This window comes from Triticum urartu, chromosome 6A (genome assembly GCF_056163025.1).
Source record: "Triticum urartu cultivar PI428250 chromosome 6A, HENAU_Tu73, whole genome shotgun sequence".
In the NCBI taxonomy this organism is placed as follows: Eukaryota; Viridiplantae; Streptophyta; class Magnoliopsida; order Poales; family Poaceae; genus Triticum; species Triticum urartu.
Genome location: NC_141878.1, coordinates 603,993,663 through 604,012,575, shown reverse-complemented (window position 1 = coordinate 604,012,575; position 18,913 = coordinate 603,993,663). Strand labels below are relative to the sequence as shown.

Below are 18,913 nucleotides of genomic sequence, written 5' to 3'. Positions count from 1 at the left end.
TCCGGAAAAGCAACGACGATACATTTGTTGCACGCGATGACCGCTAGCATGTATCCTAGCCCATGAATAGATATGGACTTAACCGACAGACATCTATGCCATTACATTACATTTATCTGGATGCACATCTCACATTTTGCCCACTACTAAATTACATTTGTTTATTAGTTAAGCGCTCTCACATTTTTGTGTGCTTATTCATTAAATATCTTACATATGAAACTTAGGCCTTTCCGCAAAACAAACATATATATACTGCATCCCCTGATACCTGAATCAGTCGGTTTTTGATGCACTTGCACGGTTCACCAATTTTTATATTTAAATGATAATCTCGGATTTATTTAATAATTATATTTAGGACATAGATTTATAACATTTTTTGATTAATTCTTTGTATTTTCAAAAAATACTATGTGCATTGTCACATATAAATTCGGGAGTATATATTTAATTAAGTGTGGTTTATGGAGGGATTGGTATAGTACATGTGGTATAAATTGTGGTTGTGCATGTTGTGATTTTGGATGGGAAAATTTAGTCCACTTACCTAGACCAAGATGTACGCACCAAACTAAAGCATTGTACGTAGAGCTAGCTAGGTGAGCAATGTTGACACGTACAATTTTTTTTTAGTTACTATTCTCGCAGAAAAAAAAATCCTTATACTGCTAGTTGCATCATGCCTGCAAGGATAACTTCATGGGTACGTTTCTGGACAGAAAATCTAGTTTATTATAGATGATTATTATTTACACATCCTTCCGTTTTTTTTGAAGTTTTGCACGTTTTCTTTCAAGTGTACCACGTATGGACTCTTGGGCTGGATGGATCTCCCTTGTGGACGTACGTACTACAAACATGAGGGGGCCATATCTTGTTTTATCCTATAGACGCCAAATTAATATCTAACAATTATTTGTAAACAGTTCTAAGGATAAACATGGAGGCTCGTATGGTGCTTTCATTTAGTAAATACTAGATCATCGAAGGCGCGCGTTGCTGCGCCCGTCCATTTTGACAGTATGATATTATGGATGATGCAATTATATGCAAGAGCAGTATTTGAATCATGTGATATATTATCACATTATATTCAAGGAGAGAATTTTAATGACGCAATATAATTATCACACCCATGAATCATGTTTTTGTGTTTTGACACGGAAATTCATCCAGTAGTCCTGTTTTTTCGTGTCTATTAATTTTTGTGTGAGCATGTTTGCTATTGATGAAAAATATAAGTTGATAATTATTTTTTGTATGAACATGTTAGATGGTAAGATGTTTTGTGAGGTTTGATTTTGTATAAAAATTGCAAGGGTTCTAAACCATGGAGGAAGCAAGAGAGGCAAGGAAAAAATGTGTGCACTCAAATACTTTACGGGAACCTATAACTGGTGCAGTATATCATGATGACGCACGTTACCACGTCTGATTATTTTGACAATAAAATTGTAGAAATTTTCATATAGTGACATGAATACATGAAAGTTAAATTTGCTTGATAGTTCGGAAGGAAATAATAGACATCAAAGAGAAGCCAAGTGGACAGCACGAGTGGGGCATTTCTGAAGAAATAATATTGCTACAAATTAAGACAAAGATGCACTCAAACTTAAAGGGGCAATTTAAATTACCAAGTGGGTAGAAGTTTCTCAATATATCAACATCTCATTTTCAGAAAAGAAGACACATGCATATATTAGAAATTTTATCTTTGGCTTACTTGTTATATAGTAGCAACAATTAATGTATGCCATGATTAATAAAAGTACAATCTCTTCAAGATGAATCATTCCTTGTTAACATACACCAGGTGAACCAATCTTATCAATAGTATACATTACTGGCAGAATCTATGCTTCATGAGTGCTGAGAGGCGAATCTGACAAATGTGCAAGAGGGGTAGTTTATCTTGAAGGGCAGAAGCATGAAGTATATGCATAGATAGATCAATTTGGATAGGATACCTAAATGGATGGGACTTGAAAGGGGCTTGCACACTACGGATTTGGGGGCCTTCTGGAGAGAGAAGAACAAAGTCGAAGCGGCTGGAAACCACAACAGGATGTGTAGGGTTTCATCGTTAGACCCTGCCCACCACAACGGCACATAGCTCCCTCTCTCTTACAGCTGCCATTGGGCAATAAGAGGTGTGAGAAGCAAAAGAAAATGAGAAGAACTCATGGAAAAGAAGTAAAAACACTTGATGATCTTCTTGGGTTACTATATTTTAGTCAGTAAAAATATTGGTCCTGCACCAAATCATCTCGTTAGCAATGGAAGTTTTACTACGGTAAAATGTAGCCAAGCAAGCAAGTAGGAATAAACTAATATAAGAGCGTTTAGATCACTACTTTAGTGATCTAAATGCTCTTATATTTCTTTACGGAGCAGGTACTTGATTGTTCCACCAATGACCCTCCGCTAGTGATATCCAAGAATGATACAACCGAGAACATAACAGTTTTGTTTTGAACTGATAAACATAATTGCTGCTCCAGTTGAAAACAATAATCTTGATTGTCCAATCGAATGACAAAAATATACACAACGATATTATGTTACTACAGCTGGTATATATCTTATATAGCTAAACACAACAAATGAGTGCACTAAGATATGTTTCTAACAGGTTGAGCCACTGGAGCACTAAAACTGTGTATCATGTAGAACAATTAAATTTTAGAATGTTCACTAACTGAAGGCTAAGTGGGAAACGGAAGATCGTCTCCAAGTAGTAATGATAAAACCAAAGGATGTGCTTGAGTATATCAGACAAAATATTCAAGTTTACTTATCTTTCCAATCTAAGCATGTACCTTGTCAAGGCCTGGTTATTGAAAGCTGAACCTTTATCTCTGAATCCAATTGCTATTTCACCTACAAAAACATGAACTAAATCTGCAAAAATGGAACGTGAAAAACATCATATTAGCATGCAGAGAAAGTTCTACTGCAACCAGAACGGACTATGTAGAAACTTACAAAAAGGTACAATACATAATGATCTGAGAGGGGGAGCAAAATTACAGAAGTCCAAATCTGGACTATAATAGAAGTCAAGGAGAAAAGAAAGACTTACAAAGAATGGTGCCAGATGAGAAAATCATATTGCGCAGTATAAGAAAGCCACCTTCAGACATATGTATGTTTTGGTACGCTTTCCAGTCTTACCTGAATTTAGAAATACTTACAACTAATTAGATGGAACTAAATGGAAACAACTAAGAAAGTTGAATGTCTGCCAACACTCTCATGACCTAGGTGTTCCTGGCTGTTGAATGCCATTAAATGAAATTACCTAGCAGAAGCAAAAGGCTGCTAATTCCATTCTGAATCAAGTGTACTATGTGTATCTTGAGAAACATGAATTTATGCGACAAAAGCATAAACCAGCAAGAAGTGTGTTAGGAGATTAGCATAACAATATTCTGTTCTTGATCCCTCTCTGCACTGCATCGTTACAAATGGATCAGAAAAATACATCATTGTAGTGGCCAAGAAATATCTACAGTCTCACATCTCAAGGAAAAAGAAGCGACATTAGGGATACATGCAAATATGAAGGAGTAGAAGATATAGGATCAGTTGGTACACATGAAAAAACTATTGGACCAAAAAAGAAACACCGTGCCATCTCTTCAAGAAGGTAAATGATTGTATAATGTTATTTACATGCTATTTAGTATTTACAACCCATTTCACATCAAAGTGATCTTCCTAAAATGCAAAGGATCCTTGAACAAAGTTTGATAGTATATGTAGTTTAGAATTGATATGGAATTTAAAATTAAGTAAATTTGATTTAGCAAGTGAAGAGTGATTTTTGCACTTGTAATATCAAGTCCAAATTTGACTGCCCCGTAAAATATACAGTTTCAGACTCAACTTTCTGTCTTGAGACACTTTCCTGAATTTACAGAGTACATCATTGCATCAGTGCAAGGATTCTTTTCAATTCATTCCTCTAGATGCCCACTCCCTGCATATTGTTATTCTGTAGGTACAAAGAAATTAGTGATACAAAAAATTCAACAGTAACATCAGATATTGCACATAACAAATGAGAGATGAGAGCATATGTACAAAGAAATTAGTGATGCCAAAAATTCAACAATAACACCAGATATTTCACATAAAAAATGAAAAAAATGGGAGATGAGAGCATGGGAGAGAGGATGTAGGATCATGACCAGAGAGTGAACTACGCGAACTTGCGAGGTTTTTGGGCACGCAGGGTACGATGGAGAACAGACCAACACGGACAAGGTGCAGGTGGCGGAGGTGTTGCCTTGCATCGGGTACACCGGGCCGCTGCTTGTGGAGCATTCGCTGACACCTAGGGTGAGGAACTCCACTCCATGGTCGCATGATCAGTTGCATGCACGACACAAAATGTGAATGAGGGAGTGTTACCGATAATAGGAAAGGGGGGACACCGGCACACCACTAACCCGCGTCAATGCCAACGCCTGGACTCACTGCCTCCGCCGTCATCGTCTTTAGGTTTTCTCTAGTACTGAGAGAGATAGAGGAAGTAAGGGGTTTGGCGAATGACGGTCTGGGGAGGAGAGGGCCGTTTGCTGCCTTTGGTTCGACAAATGGGCTAGACAACCCAATATTGGTCTAATTAACCAGAAGTCCAAAAGGGCTATGGGAATAGCTGCTCCTAAGACATGTGGCCCATCTCACGAAAAAATAGCAGTTTCAAAGCGAGATCAGACAGCCAGGAATGCTTAGAACATGAAATCGAATGGCCAGGAACAAATGCTGGAATAGATTTGGCTCACGAATGTAGAAGATGAATATACTAGGCAGGAATTGAACCAATGTTTTCCCGTTAGTAGTGTAAGGCTATATAAATTCGGTAGCTGAAACGAAAAATAATTGACAAAAAATATTTTTTCATGAAACAAAATCAATAATTGACGAAAAACATTTCTGCATGTAAATCAAATGCTTATGATCACAGACAACTATTTATGTCAATATAATATCTACTGTACTTGTACTCTCCTTGAGCATAATTTCTGTAGAATAAGAATAATAAACAATATAAAAAAGGAACAAATCAGTAAATAAACAATTACCCTAATCCATGCCGTTAATGAATCGTCGTACATCTTTTATTCCATAGAAATTGGGTACCTGAAACAAAACAAAAACAGAAGCAAAATAATGATACAATGCATATCCATGCAATGACATGAGAACGATTGCATCAAAAGCTAAGAGCAATTTTAGGAAGAGAAAGGCAAAGTTGTTGCTCAAAAGGCAGTAAGTAGCCAAGAAGTAATGTCTGAAATTTGGATAAATTATTTCTCTGAGATGAACAGAAGTCAAGGACACACATATGCATATCCAATATCCCTATGTACGTGCCCAGAATGACTTAACCTTGCAACCTTTCCATCCGGAGGAGCCAGCCGCTGGCACGTGCGTCCGCTCCACTACGCCTGAGATACCCCACGCGACATTGCTCAAAAGACCAGAGGTGCGCCAGGAAGTCGACAGTGACGAAGACCACACGCGCGCGGCCATCAAGGATCTCCAGTGGGTCATGGCTAGATGCACCGGAAGCCAAACTCGACGCTCATCTTTTGTACAGTCACCACGACGACGTCCCTGTATAGCAGCGTGCATCCCGGCACCACGCCTCGATGGCTCGTCATCGGTTGCCTTGGCCATGACGACTCCTTCGTCCACGACAGCTGAACTTGCTCTCGGACCGCCTTTGACATGGAAACGCATCCGCCTTGTTTCAGATCGATTCGCCGTCCCTTCGTCCTCTCGTCTTCCTCTCCCCTTCGACCTACACAGAGCACCGAAACAGGGAGCTGAGGAGCTAGCGGCGTGGAGGCAAGGATAGTTGGAAGGATCGAGGAGGAGATGGTTGTGCCGCCGGCAAGGTGCCCTCTCTCTCTCTCTCTCTCTCTCTATCTGCGGCGGCGGACCTAGGTTACACTTGCTCATATTGGGAAGGGTGGGGGCGATGGGCTCTCGTACAGTGGAAATACTGGATCGTATATACATGGGCTTCATCCAGCTGCCGGGCCCGATTAACCAGAATGCTCGGATTTTTCTACGGGAATAGCTTCCCTCGGCCAGTTACCAATCAGACGGCCAAGGAAGACCAGATCATGTGATCCAATGAAGGAAAAGGCACGTAGCGTGAGAGGCCTCGAAAGGCGCTCAGTTATAATATATATCTAAATAACTATATAAGATGGTTCCTCCAAATGAGGGGCACGATGTCTGGCTCCAGAAAAGAGTCGTCCTTATCGAGCTCAAATCGAGGTGCAGACCCTTTTAGCTTCACATAAATGTCAGTATCTAAAGGTTCATTAGAGTCTGCATCATGGTTTTTGAATATGTCCTTGTTGACCACTGCAACTTGGATACGGATGACTCCTTTGCGGCGCAAATAAGTCAGATCGACGTCTTGAGTTAAGCCAATGACAGAACCAATAGCCCATAGCCTCATAAAATTCATGAGTCCATGTCGAACACCATAGACGTGAACCCAGACAGAGTCAAGAGCGAAGTAGGATGGTATATCATCATCTTTCCACTCACTGAAGGAAATAGTAACCCCATGAGATGTAATCTGGAACTCAACATCAGCAATACGGTTCAGGTCATTCATAGATGGAAATGAAACGAGAAACTGATTGATCCCGTGCGGAACAGCCTCCCACCTCCACTCACCCTGCACGGCTGCACCCTTGCTAGCTTTGCCACCTCTGCTTTATCCGTTGTCTATCATGAGTTCGATGATCGGCAGCCAATATGATGGTCCGTCCGGGCACGTTCGCGGGCGAGCCCTGGCGCATCCACAGACGTATATAGGGTCGGATTTGCCAAGGCCAGCCTTAGATGCTCTTATCTCTACGATAATGGCCCAAACCTGGCTAAACACTTCAAGTGCGATCTCTTCTGATACTTGCGGTCTCGCGCATCACCCTATCGAAACTACTGCCGTTTTCTATACCGCCAGGTACCCATTTTCACTCTTATGAATGGTCGACACCGATAATCTGCCTTGACGGTTGGGCACTAGGCATTTTGCCGTTGCAATCAGCCGCCTTGAAGTTTCCATGGGAGTGACATGAGGTGCTTTTTCCGAACTGGTAGTGATCCTCGTACGTTTATGGCATGTGTTTTCGCCTTTAACTTCAAGCACATTTGACTTGTCTGGCTGACGGAAAGAATTGCAAATCCATTAACAGTCTTTTGCTTCCTAATAACAGTTCAAGGCTTTTCCCCGCAAAAAAATAAATTAATGTTTTAAGGTGAGCAACGGACCGAAGAAGCAGTGCTGTTTTTCCAGTATCTTAAAACGGGCGTCTTTTTTAGTAAGATAAATAAAAAGGTAGATAAAGGATACTGACAGGCTGTTTTTTCTGTACTATTTCTCAACAACTCCTCGTACAGACCAAACCGGTTAGATTCAACGCATGATCTAAAATGAGCATTAACAAGTGTGGGGAAGTAGAGAAGCACATGCTCTCATCACACAAAAGCAAGGTCCCGAGACCACTCCCCTCCCTCCCTCCCCTCCCTGGCCGCTCCCGCGAGCGCCGCCGGGGGGGAAACCCTAGCACGCAGGCTCGGCCCTCCTCCTTACTCCTCCCTCCCCTCGCCGCCGCCCCCGCGTGCTGGCGGGCAAAGCCCGGCCAGCTCGGGCGGCGGCGGGGCCTCTTCCTTCCCCTGCACGGCGCTGGATGGCGCGGGCCATCTGGGCCGGGCAGCGGCGCGGCGCGAGCTCAGGGCGCGGCGGCGGCGGTCGGCAACGGGGGCGCGGCTTGCAGGCGGCGGCGTGGAGTGGCTGGTGCGGGCTGGGGCGTTCTCTGCTCCCGGCGGCGGCGGCTTTGGGCGCGGCTTAGATCTGACGAAGCTGCGGCGCGGGTGGCCTGGGCCTCTGTGGTGGCGGGGCTCCGGCTCGCTGCAGGTGGTGGCCGGCTCCGGTGACCGCCCCCTGCTGCGGCGCTCCCTGGTGGTGGCGGGCCTGCCGGCCCCCGGCCGATCCGGCGATGGAAGGTGCCGCGGGCTGTGCTCGGCGTGGATGGGGCTGCCACGGCGTGGTGGTGGCCCTTGGCGGTGGTCGGGTTCGTCTCACGACGGTGGCTGGACCTCTTCGGCGTCGGCCCGTCGGTGAGCGGTTTGTGCAGGCCTTCGACCCCTTTTCTCGGTGCCCGGGCGCAATCTTCGTCGGAGAGTTGGCTCATCCCCAGCTTTGGTCCATCGCTCGTCTCGCGCCCGGGCTGCAGGACCGATCTCTTCTCGCGCCTGGCAGCAGGACCGAGCCCGTCTCGCGCACGGCTGCAGGACCGAGCTCGTCTCGCGCCTGGCGTCAGGACCGAGCTCGTCTCGCGCACGGTGCAGCAGGACGAGTCGATGGTGGCCAGATGCTAGGGGCCGCTCAGTCTCTTTTGGTTGGGGTAGCGGCGGGTCTTGGATGAGGTGGTGTTTAGGCCTTGGATGCCGGGGCGGCGGCCCTGGTGGTGGTGGTTGCGCGGTGCTCTTGGACAAAGCCCGTGCCTTGGTGCTGCCCGGTCATCATGGTCGTGTGGGCGGCATGGTTGCCAGGGTGTGGCGTTCGGTGGCAGTGATTGTTGGCCGAGGTGAAAACCTGCTCTATCTTCGGATGGACCGGTGGCGGCGAAGATCGCTCCCTTCTTGAAGGCGTCGTCGCAGCTCTCATTGCCCGTCATGCGGCTCCGGAGGAAACTCTGATCCTTGGATCGGGCGGTGGCGGCGCTCCGGCGTCGTATCCTTCCTGAAGGTGTCGCCTTGGAGCACATGGTTCGTCATATGTAGCTTCATATCTTCGGGGCGGTAGTGCTAGGAGTGGTGTTGTTGCGCTCAGCGCCTATGTATCCTGTCTTGGGTGTGTGCGTGTGTTGCGGTGGCGTGGCGTGTCGTTGTACTGGATGCTTGTGGTTTGGTGCTTTATATATAAAACGGGGCGAAAGCCTTTTTCGGTAAAGCAAGGTCCCGACTGAATTGTTTTGTAGTATCTTTGGAGATGCCAACTTTTGGCACCAGTTGATTCATGGATTCATTGTTTCGTGGATGCATCTTTGTGCCATGCATGTGTACACATTATGCATGCCTGGAATGAATTGTTTTGTATCTTTGGAGATGCCAACTTTTAGCATCAATTGTATGGGCTTCAGCGATGATGGCAGCAGCGGAGGAGATAACACAGATGGAGGCGAAGCAGGCGACAATGATGGAGGTGGAGCAGGTGGACAAGTAGGCGGGCCAGATGGCAATGGAGCAGGCGAGAAGGATGGAGGCGGAGCAGGTGGTAGAGGAGGCTGCGTGGATGACGTTCAGCCATTGATCCATCTGGCGATTGATCCATCACGCTCGGACTTCAATTTCATTTTGCCATGTCCAAATTGTTGAAGAATGATTTAGTAGTACTCAAGTAAGTTCAAATTCCAATTATACGACACAACTTCGTAGGAACAAAACACAGACAAGATCTTGTTTCGGGTGATTACTCTCCTTTTTCAGTCAATGTATTATGATTAATATGATTGGGGGGGGGGGGGGCACCTATGAAGCCACGGTGGCACATCTGAAGTTCCTATTGCGTGTTTCTTGTATTGATCGATCACACTGCCGTGCTACTAGTTCTAGAAGAATGTGTCTGGATACAATTATGTTAATTACTATAGATCTAAATCCCAGCAACCTAGACTATTGGATCAATATCAATCAACGGTTTATATTGCGTATGTGCAAATGCATGCATTGACTTTGCTCACTACATTGGATCGACTCTAAAGTCGCACTACAATGGTTGACACGATTAGTGTGCACGTAACCATCGCTGATGAACTGGCTGCTAGTGTGTGCATCAGAGGAGCGGCTGAGTAGGCCAGCTACACGCATGAATAGAGCACCAAGCAAGTTTGCAGTACACAATTATTATTTCCCTACATTGATCAATCTACCGATGGTTTTAGAGAACAGTAGCACCCTCCACTTGCAACTGTACCTACTGTAGTTAGGAATCCTAGCGTTTTGAACCATTCGATTGGCTCTATCAATGGTACACGTTACTCCTTGGTCTTGAGATTCAAAAATTCAAAACTGGTACACTATCTAGTAGTAAAGATTTCGCTTTGTTGAGTTGTTGAATTGTGATGAATTTGTGCTATATGATTCATGTGCATGGATTTGAAGGTTTGAGTTTGATGATTGTGGCTGCCCGACATCAAATAAGACATGACGGTCGGGCTTGCCGGCGGGCACGCCCAGGTGTGCCCACAGACGTATAGGGGCCTAGATTTGCCAAATCCGGCTATAGATGATCTTATCTCTTATGTCCGAAACTACTTTGTTTTTTGTTTTATTTTGAGAATCAACAAGTGCCTGTTGTCTATACCGACAGATACCCATTTTCACCCTTATGAACTGTCAACACCGATAATCTGCATCGACGGTCGGGCACTGGGCATTTTGCGGTGGCAATTAGACGCCCTGAAGTTGCCATGGAGTGAGATGATGGGGCTTTTTCGAACCGGTAGTGATCCTCGTATATCAAGCGAAATTGATTTGTCTGGCCGACGGAAAGAATTGCAAATCCATCAACAGTCTTTTGCTTCCTAATAACAAGTTGAAGGCTTTTCCCCGCAAAAAAATAAATTAAGGCTTTGAGGTGAGCAACAGACCGAAGAAGCAGTGCTGTTTTTCCAGTATCTTAAAACGGGCTTCTTTTTTTAATAAGATAAATAAATAAAGTAGATAAAGGATACTGACAGGCTGTTTGTTCTGTACCTTTTCTCAACAACTCCTCGTACAGACCAAACCGGTCAGATTCAAGGCATGATCTAAAGTGAGCATGATTAGCTGGATGCCATTTGCTTGAAAGTTGTGTGGGGAAGTAGAGAAGCACATGCACTCACACAGAAGCATGGTTTGGACAGAATTGTTTTGTAGTAGTGATGCCAACTTTCAAGGCTTTAAGGTGAGCAACAGATCGAAGCAGCAGTGCTATTTTTCCAGTATCTTAGAACGGGCGTCTTTTTTTAATAGATAAATAAAGCAGATAAGGGATACTGACAGGGTGTTTTTTCTGTACCATTTCTCAACAACTCAGATTCAAGGAATATTCTAAAGTGAGCATTAGCTGGATGCCATCTGCTTGAAAGCTGTGTGGAGAAGTAGCTTGGGAAGCACATGCTCTCACACAAAAGCAAGGTCTGGACTGACATAATAACATATATAATCGGTCGTGGATTCATGGATTCATGGTTTCGTGGATGCCTCTGTGTTTCCATGCATGTATACACATTATGTATGCCTGGAATGAATTGTTTTGTGTCTTTGGAGAGGCCAACTTTTGGCACCAGTTGTATGGGCTTGACGATTGTTTATACTTTTTCGTTCTAGTACCAGCTCTAATTAATAGATGTTACTTAGATCTTCAAAATGTACTAAATTTGAATTTCATTTTTGTTTTCTTTGAATGCTACTTTCTGGCAACCATCCGGTGCTGCCAGACATGGAATGCAGGCCACTCATGGAAATGTGCTGGTAAGTTGAAACCTGGTCAGAGCTGTCAGCGAGAATACGGAGGTGACAAGGGTCATTTACGGTATTGATATGGAATGGATACCAAGATCCATAACCAGAAGAGAAAGTAGTGGCTAAACCACCTCTGAAACTAGTGCAATTAGTTAATGCCTTGTTGCAGCGAAAATAACATGGAAAGATTCCTATGGACAAAACCTCTGCGTGTGTGCCACTGTGCCCGCCGTGCCAAAAGCCTCTCGTTTCTTTTGTTTTTTGTAGAGGACACTTTGCTTGATTACTTTTTGTATCTTACGGTTATACACGTACGTTGTCATGATGTTCCTTACTTTAGCTTGTTATACATAACAATAGGTCGCCGGACAGTTGCAAACAGATAAACACTTGGCCACATCGTTTCACTGGCTCTCTCTGCATTTCCCTGTTTCTTTACCTTCTTCTTCGTCTCCAAGTCTCCGGGTACTAGGAGCTGTTTGGTGCGCAATCAGCAGCTACTGTAACTTGCATTTCTGGAAGAGGAGGTATGTTACGTACATACAAACTGGAGTTATTTTTTCTGAATGTGTGTGTTAGTTCTTTTTTGAGGATTTCTCAATGACTGGCTCACTTCAATTTTCTGATGCACTTGGCAGCCGTCTCGTCATTATCATACGTCGGCAATTAATCGGTATGTTGTCTTCTTTTTAGTCTACTCTATGCAGGTCGTACATATTATTTCATGCAAGCAATGTGATATTTGATTACGATGTTCCTTTTTTTTCCAGCAAATTTATATACTACCTCCGATCCATATTAATTGTCGCTTACTTATTACAATTAATGTTAATTGTGGCTCACTTAGTATAACTTTGTACTAAAGTTGTACTAAGTGAGAGACAATTAATATGGATCGGAGGAGTAACAAAATTAGATTCAAGACAAGTAGAACACTAGATTACCATGTGCAATCAGTAGCAAAGACCAATAATTTGTGTCCAGTCGAATGCTTGTATATAAAAACCATCGGTATAGATTGGGTGCTCCTAAGATCGAACAAGAAAGCCTAGCCCGGTGGTGGGAGATAAATTCATCGCAGGTCACCGGCCTCGTCCCCAAATTTTACTTTGGTCGTTGGGCTTAGAAATACCCGAAATATGTTCATGAAGGTCACATCAATGAATACCCACGGTCACGCATAAGCTTTAGCTCTGTATTTTGCCTACGCAGCGTATCGTTTGACCGATTTCAGGTATTCCTAAGTTCAGTGTAAAATGTGGGGACGAGTCGAGTGACCTCTGATGAATTTATCTCCAATGGCAGCGGCCGATCCGGCGTTTCGTAGGTCCCTCGTCGTGTCATTAGAAGGAGGCGAGATCCCACGCCGCCACGCACGTGTCTCGGACCGCTTCGACCCCTTCCCAGACACTCGTTCGCCTAGCGTCACCTACCTCTTCCCGTCGTAGATCTCCCTCGTCATGTACCCCCTGCTCGATTCTAGCCATGGCTGCTGCATGCGGCCATGGATATGAGCTCTCGCCGAGCATCTGCCCGAGCCTCCGTGACCTCCATTGCCCTTCCATGACTGCGCCATAGGCGAGGCTGCGGGTTACTGCAAGGACCGTCACCCACCTCCCCCCTACCGGCCGACCTAGCGCTGCGTGGGGCTTCTTCATTTGCGCTGACGCGAGCCTGAGTGGCTGCGGGGGTCATCACTCGTTGGAATTGCTTTAAGGGTTACTAGCAGCTGTTGCAACCGTTGGCCGCAACTGTTGGGGCTGATGATGGGGCTGCTGTGAGGCTGTATGGTTGTGCTGCAACCATGGACAGGCGAGCTGCAACTGGCAATGGACAGCGGCGACCACCTGCTGCGGGACTTGCAACGGTGGCGATAGGTGGCGATGGTGGTGTCGTGACCAACGGATGCGTTGCTGTGACAAAGGGGCGCTGCTGCTGCGAGGGAGCGGCGCTGCACACAGAGGGAGCATCATTTTTTTCCCTTCTGCGAAGCGTGCTCGGCGCAAGGGCTTGCAAGAGAAGAGCAGCTGAATTTCGAAGACAGATCCTCGACGTGCACAAGCATGGGTTCATACGGCCGAGAAGTTGATCGTTCCGACGCCTTGGTCAGTCGACCGGCACCAAGTGTTGGCCAACAAGAAAACCCTCTGCATATATAAAAATTTGCAAAATATTGTAAGTCAACATAATTTTCAGTTTGAAGGATGATGTTTTTTTATTTCTTATAATAAATAATATTCCATTTAAAGGTTTTAATTTTTAACTTATGTTTAAACATTACAAGTATATATCGATTGGGTAAAAACACAATTTTTTGGGACGTGACAAGATTTCAATCATCAGAGTTGATTTCTTTTTTAGCAGGACGAGATCTTAAATTGATAGCTTGTGAGACCAAACAACAAAACCCAACTGCATCCCCACGCCCCATCCAGCATGGTTTACCAAAAATGTGTCTAGCATCAATCCAGATTGATGTGTTGTATACTATGGGGAAAAATCATCGAGTTGAGCAGTCCATGACGTGCTCCAGCTAGTCTCCCTCCACAATTTCCATAACACAAAATGCTTCTGTATATATTTTCAATGTTTTAAGTCACACGATTTTCAGTTGAAAGATGATGTTTTTAATTATATTCACAGCTATTCATTCTAAAGTTTTCTATTTAAAACTTAAGTTTTAACTGCACAAATAGATAAGGAAAAAAAATCCCGGGGAGTTACAAGATTTCAGCCCTCATATCTCAATATATTATTTTAGGGATGTGGCTAGGCAGCGCGCAAGCGCTCGATGGGTGTACTAATCAGACCTACTTTATTAGGAAGTTGATGCTCTATGCCATCCTAGCCTGCAAAAAATGGAAATTCCCTGGTCGTCCATCCCCATGTTACCACAGCCAAGATTTCACGTGCATTTATTTAGAGTGGTGCAGAGGTTTTATGAAAATCGCCGCATCATCAGTGGACATTCCTGGGCATAGGCCTCACAATCTCCTTCCTCCTTCCTGGCACGTCGAGCCTTGCCAGCCACTTTGTTCTCCGGGATGATGTCCTGAGCGTCCTCCACGCTTTCGACGACATTGACCCTATGATTGGCTCAATCCCACCATGTCTTTATCACCATGTCAGTTCTGAAGATAAGAGTGAGGCATATTATTGCAGTGGAGAAATAAGATTTGGTCTCTGCAATGGCCTTGATCATAGCAATGCACATTGCTCTGACTAGTGCATTGATCAAGGCAATGGCATTGCCATGATCAGTGCTATGCATGATTAGTGGGCATGCATACAATTCCTAATATACACACTTATTCCTACACATGCATGCACATTTGTAGTAATCATGCAAACCTCGCAATTATTCCATTCCTAGTAATCTCAAGTTGTACAGATAGCATATAACAAGCTTTCCATCCCTAGTAATGTCATGCATGTTCTACAGATAGTACTAGGCTAGGAATATAACCACATAGCAAGAACAAATTGAACGCACATAGCACACATGAAATCTATTTGGCTAGAATCGACTGGATTCCAGTCGAATCAAATAAAAGGGATCGAATCAGACCAAAAGAAAAAACATAACGTCCCCAAAATTGAATGTTCACGAGTCGAGATTTCCTTACCGGCTGTACTGGAGCTAGAGGTGGAGTTCTTGCAGCGAGACCAAACCCATGCGGGAACGATGACTCGGCTGGCACGGATGATTTGGCCAATGCATGGCCCAATAGCAAGTCCCTCGTCCCCATTGATGTCTCGCTCCTCATTGGGCTCACCCCCGAGATACCAATGGCAAACGCCGATGTGTCAGCTGGGGTACCATCGGCTTAGGTCAGAGCAAAGGAGAAAACCCTCGCACTTGGGTAAAAAACCCTGCACATGCCAAGAGCGATTTGCTACGTGTAGCCGATGAACGACCCACAACCCCACTGTTCTGAACGAACGCTGGCGGTGGGTCGTCTTAGTGCAGAGGAATGTGATTTGATAGGAGCGAGGAGGTCGATGACCTCCCTCGGGAAGCCGACGAGCCAACAGTCATGGTTCGGGTTACCGGAAGGGATGTGAGTGGGGTGGCACACTTGTGGACCGGCCATTGGAGAACAAAGGGGCGGTGAGAATGAGAGAGTGTGGTGTGAATGGAGTGGGAGTTCACGGGAGAGAGGGGAGGGAGTTATATGAGACTCCTTATCCGTCTACCGCGGTTACCCGGGCTTCCAGGCGTGAGGCTCACCAGAGCCTGGCTATAGAAAAACGGTCGATTTGGTCATTCCCCCTCAGGCTCGTGGACACTATATCTCGCTTATAGCAAGACGTAGGAGCTCTCTCCTGAAGCTTCTATAATGACGGGTTGGTCCATTAGCATACTTAAAAGAAATAGAAAAGGAAAAAATGGAGCGCACGGGATTCAAACCAAGAATCTGCTGGTTCCAGCGTAGCGCTGCTAGCCATGGTCTCCTGTGGAAAACGAAGTGACGTTGTATAGAAAGACAAATGTAGTATATATATTGCATTGCAATTGGTACGAATATTGTTTCCCAATGCATTTAAAAAAATGGTAACATTTCATATAGAGATATATTTATTATTGTTGATTAAAATTTCAAGTTTTATATTAAAGGGCCCACAGTTCTAGTTTCACCCAGGCCCCCAAATCATAGGACCGGCCCTGCTACCAGCTCATATTATAATCTTAGTAGTCATGTTTAATTATTGATGCAATACATTCATCCGCATGCATGTAGCGAATCCTGCTGCGTTGCCCGCTTCAATAAAAGAAGTTGACATGGACTTGGTTTTTACAGCCTTTAGCCGTTGTTTCGGCAGAGAATTACTAATGGCGGATGGATTGAATCCCGTAGTGGTCTTCTGGAGTGGGCATGGGATCCGTGTCACGGTGATGGTGAGCTTCACAGTGCAGGTCACCCTTCTGCTCTTGGCAGACATTCGTCGATGTACAGACTGGCCCGTGTTAAGGGCTATCATTTGGTCAGCATACATGCTGGCCGACACGACGGCCATATACGCCCTGGGTCACCTGTCCGTGGTTGTCACGTCACCCGAGCACGGGCTTATGGCGCTCTAGGCGCCGCTGCTGCTGGTGCACCTTGGTGGTCAAGATAACATCACCGCCTATGCCATCGAGGATAACCGGCTGTGGCTCCGTCACCTGCAGACTTTTGGAGTGCAGCTCCTTGCAGCTGGCTATGTGTTGTATGCGTCTTCCATTCTCTTACACCCGTCCTTCCTCCGCTCGGCCGCCATACTTATGTCTGTGGTCGGGGTTCTCAAGTACGGGGAAAGAGTATGGGCGCTCATTGCTGCCAATAGGTGTGCCAGTAGCAACCTATCCATCACCAGCTACATGGATTCTGGCGCTGCGCTGGCAGTTGATGTTCCTGAGATCTATAGTTCGTTGGATAGCACTCTGCTAGTCAAGGCTCACTCACTGTTGGACATCCCTAAGAAAATGTTTGAGGGACCGACAGCTTATGTGAAAATTGAGAATGTGAAAAGTTATCATGCATCCTTGATGTTACAGGTGGTTAAGATTCAGCTCACAATGATGTACGACCTCTTGTACACCAAGGCTGCGGTGGTGCACACCTGGTCCGGCTTCATTGTTCGTCTCATCTCGCTGCCATTCACTGTGGCCGCACTCCAGTTGTTCAGTGCATTGAAAGACCAAGATGTTTACAGAAGGGCAGATGTCAATGTGACCAAAGTTTTGCTCATTGGTGCAGTTGTCCTGGAGGCCGTTTCAGTGCTGAGGTTCATGTTCTCCATGTGGACAGTCGCACTGCTGTATGAAAGAAAATGGTATTTGCTTGGCTTGTTTGTTGAGAAGGCTAAACTGGTCTTCCCCAATTTAGTCCCGAAAATTGTAAAAAATATAGAAACCTGCTGGTCGGGCCACATGCGCCAACATAGCTTGTTTAAGGTGTCCCATCACACTAACCACAGAAGAGGCAGTAGAATCGCCAAAAAAATGGGACTGGAGGACCTGTGGGATTCAACGTTCTACTCATGGTCCACTAGTGTCCCCCGAGATATCATTCGCAAGGTGTTGATCCTAGTGTCGACAACTGAAGCCACGAATTTAAGGCACTACACATGGACCACTTTCGATGGGATAACCCAAGCTAGGCAGGGTGTTCGGTCTAATGGTACTGGAACTGAAGCCGGGCAGGGTGTTCGGTCTGATGGTACCGGAACTGAAGCCGGGCAGGGTGCTCCGTCTGATGGTACTGGAACTGAAGCTAGGCCGGTTGGCATCGAGAAATCACGGGGCCGGGATGCCCTATGGAGACACAGCCTTTCCTTAGGGAAGGACCTGGCATGGAGCGTGGAGCTGGATCTGGATGAGAGCATCCTCGTGTGGCACATCGCCACTCATGTCTACATCAAGTGGTACCGGAGAAATATTCCGCGTGGCACAACAATGGATGAGCGGGAGAAAACTCGGGATCTTTTTGACGCAACAGACGCTCTCTGCAATTACATGTTTTATCTGCTGGTCGGCCGGCCCTACATGTTGCCTTACCCTGTTACTCGTCAGAGGTATGTCCAGCTGTGCCATGATTGCAACACTCGTCTGAGAAGAAGACTGCACGTCAATGCCCTGCTCGGTGCCATATTGGAACAGAAGGATGCTTTGATCAGAGGATCTCCAATTCAACCAAATGCTAATGGAGGCATTACTCGTGTTTCTCGTAGGGGAGGCACTGCTCAGCCGCCGGTCAATAATATAGGGGAGTCGATCAACAGCACACTTGACCTCGGATGTAAGCTTGCGGCACAGCTGCTCAACACAGCGCAAAGAGATGCTGGTGATGCTCTTAGGTTACTGGAGATGGTCTTTGAAGTGTGGGTGGAGATGCTATGCTACACGGCCTACAACTGCAATGAGAAATCTCATGCCAAAAACCTGACAAGCGGTGGCGATCTCTTGACCATCGTTGCACTTATGATGGTATACTCATCAAATGGTTTTATCAAGCCAGACAATACGGATGACTCCGCCGGCACTACACCTCGGGTCAGCACTAGCGATAGACCTTTGTAATTGGACCAAGTGAGTATCTCTGTTTATCCTTTTATCACGTCTTCCCCCACATTTATATATACTCATGTGGGTTTACTTGCTGTGTCAATTGACAGGTACATGTGTTGCCAAATTGGATTGGGGTGGACGCATCTATCTTTTGAAACAAGTCTACATCTCCAACGGTATTTACTATGCATGCAGTCGCCTCGAATAATCGCTTGCTTCTTGTGGTTGTTAATTCAACCAAGTCCTCGTTGATGATGATTTGCACTGGACAGATCATCCTATGTATGTACCAGGTTGTACCAGGTTTCATTT

The 18,913-nt window shown here is 45.4% G+C and overlaps 1 pseudogene; it reads left to right on the top strand.

Moving 5' to 3' along the window:
• Positions 1-16,384: 16,384 nt before the first annotated feature.
• On the top strand, positions 16,385-18,613 carry LOC125527484 (uncharacterized; annotated as a pseudogene).
• The last annotated feature ends 300 nt before the right edge of the window (positions 18,614-18,913 follow it).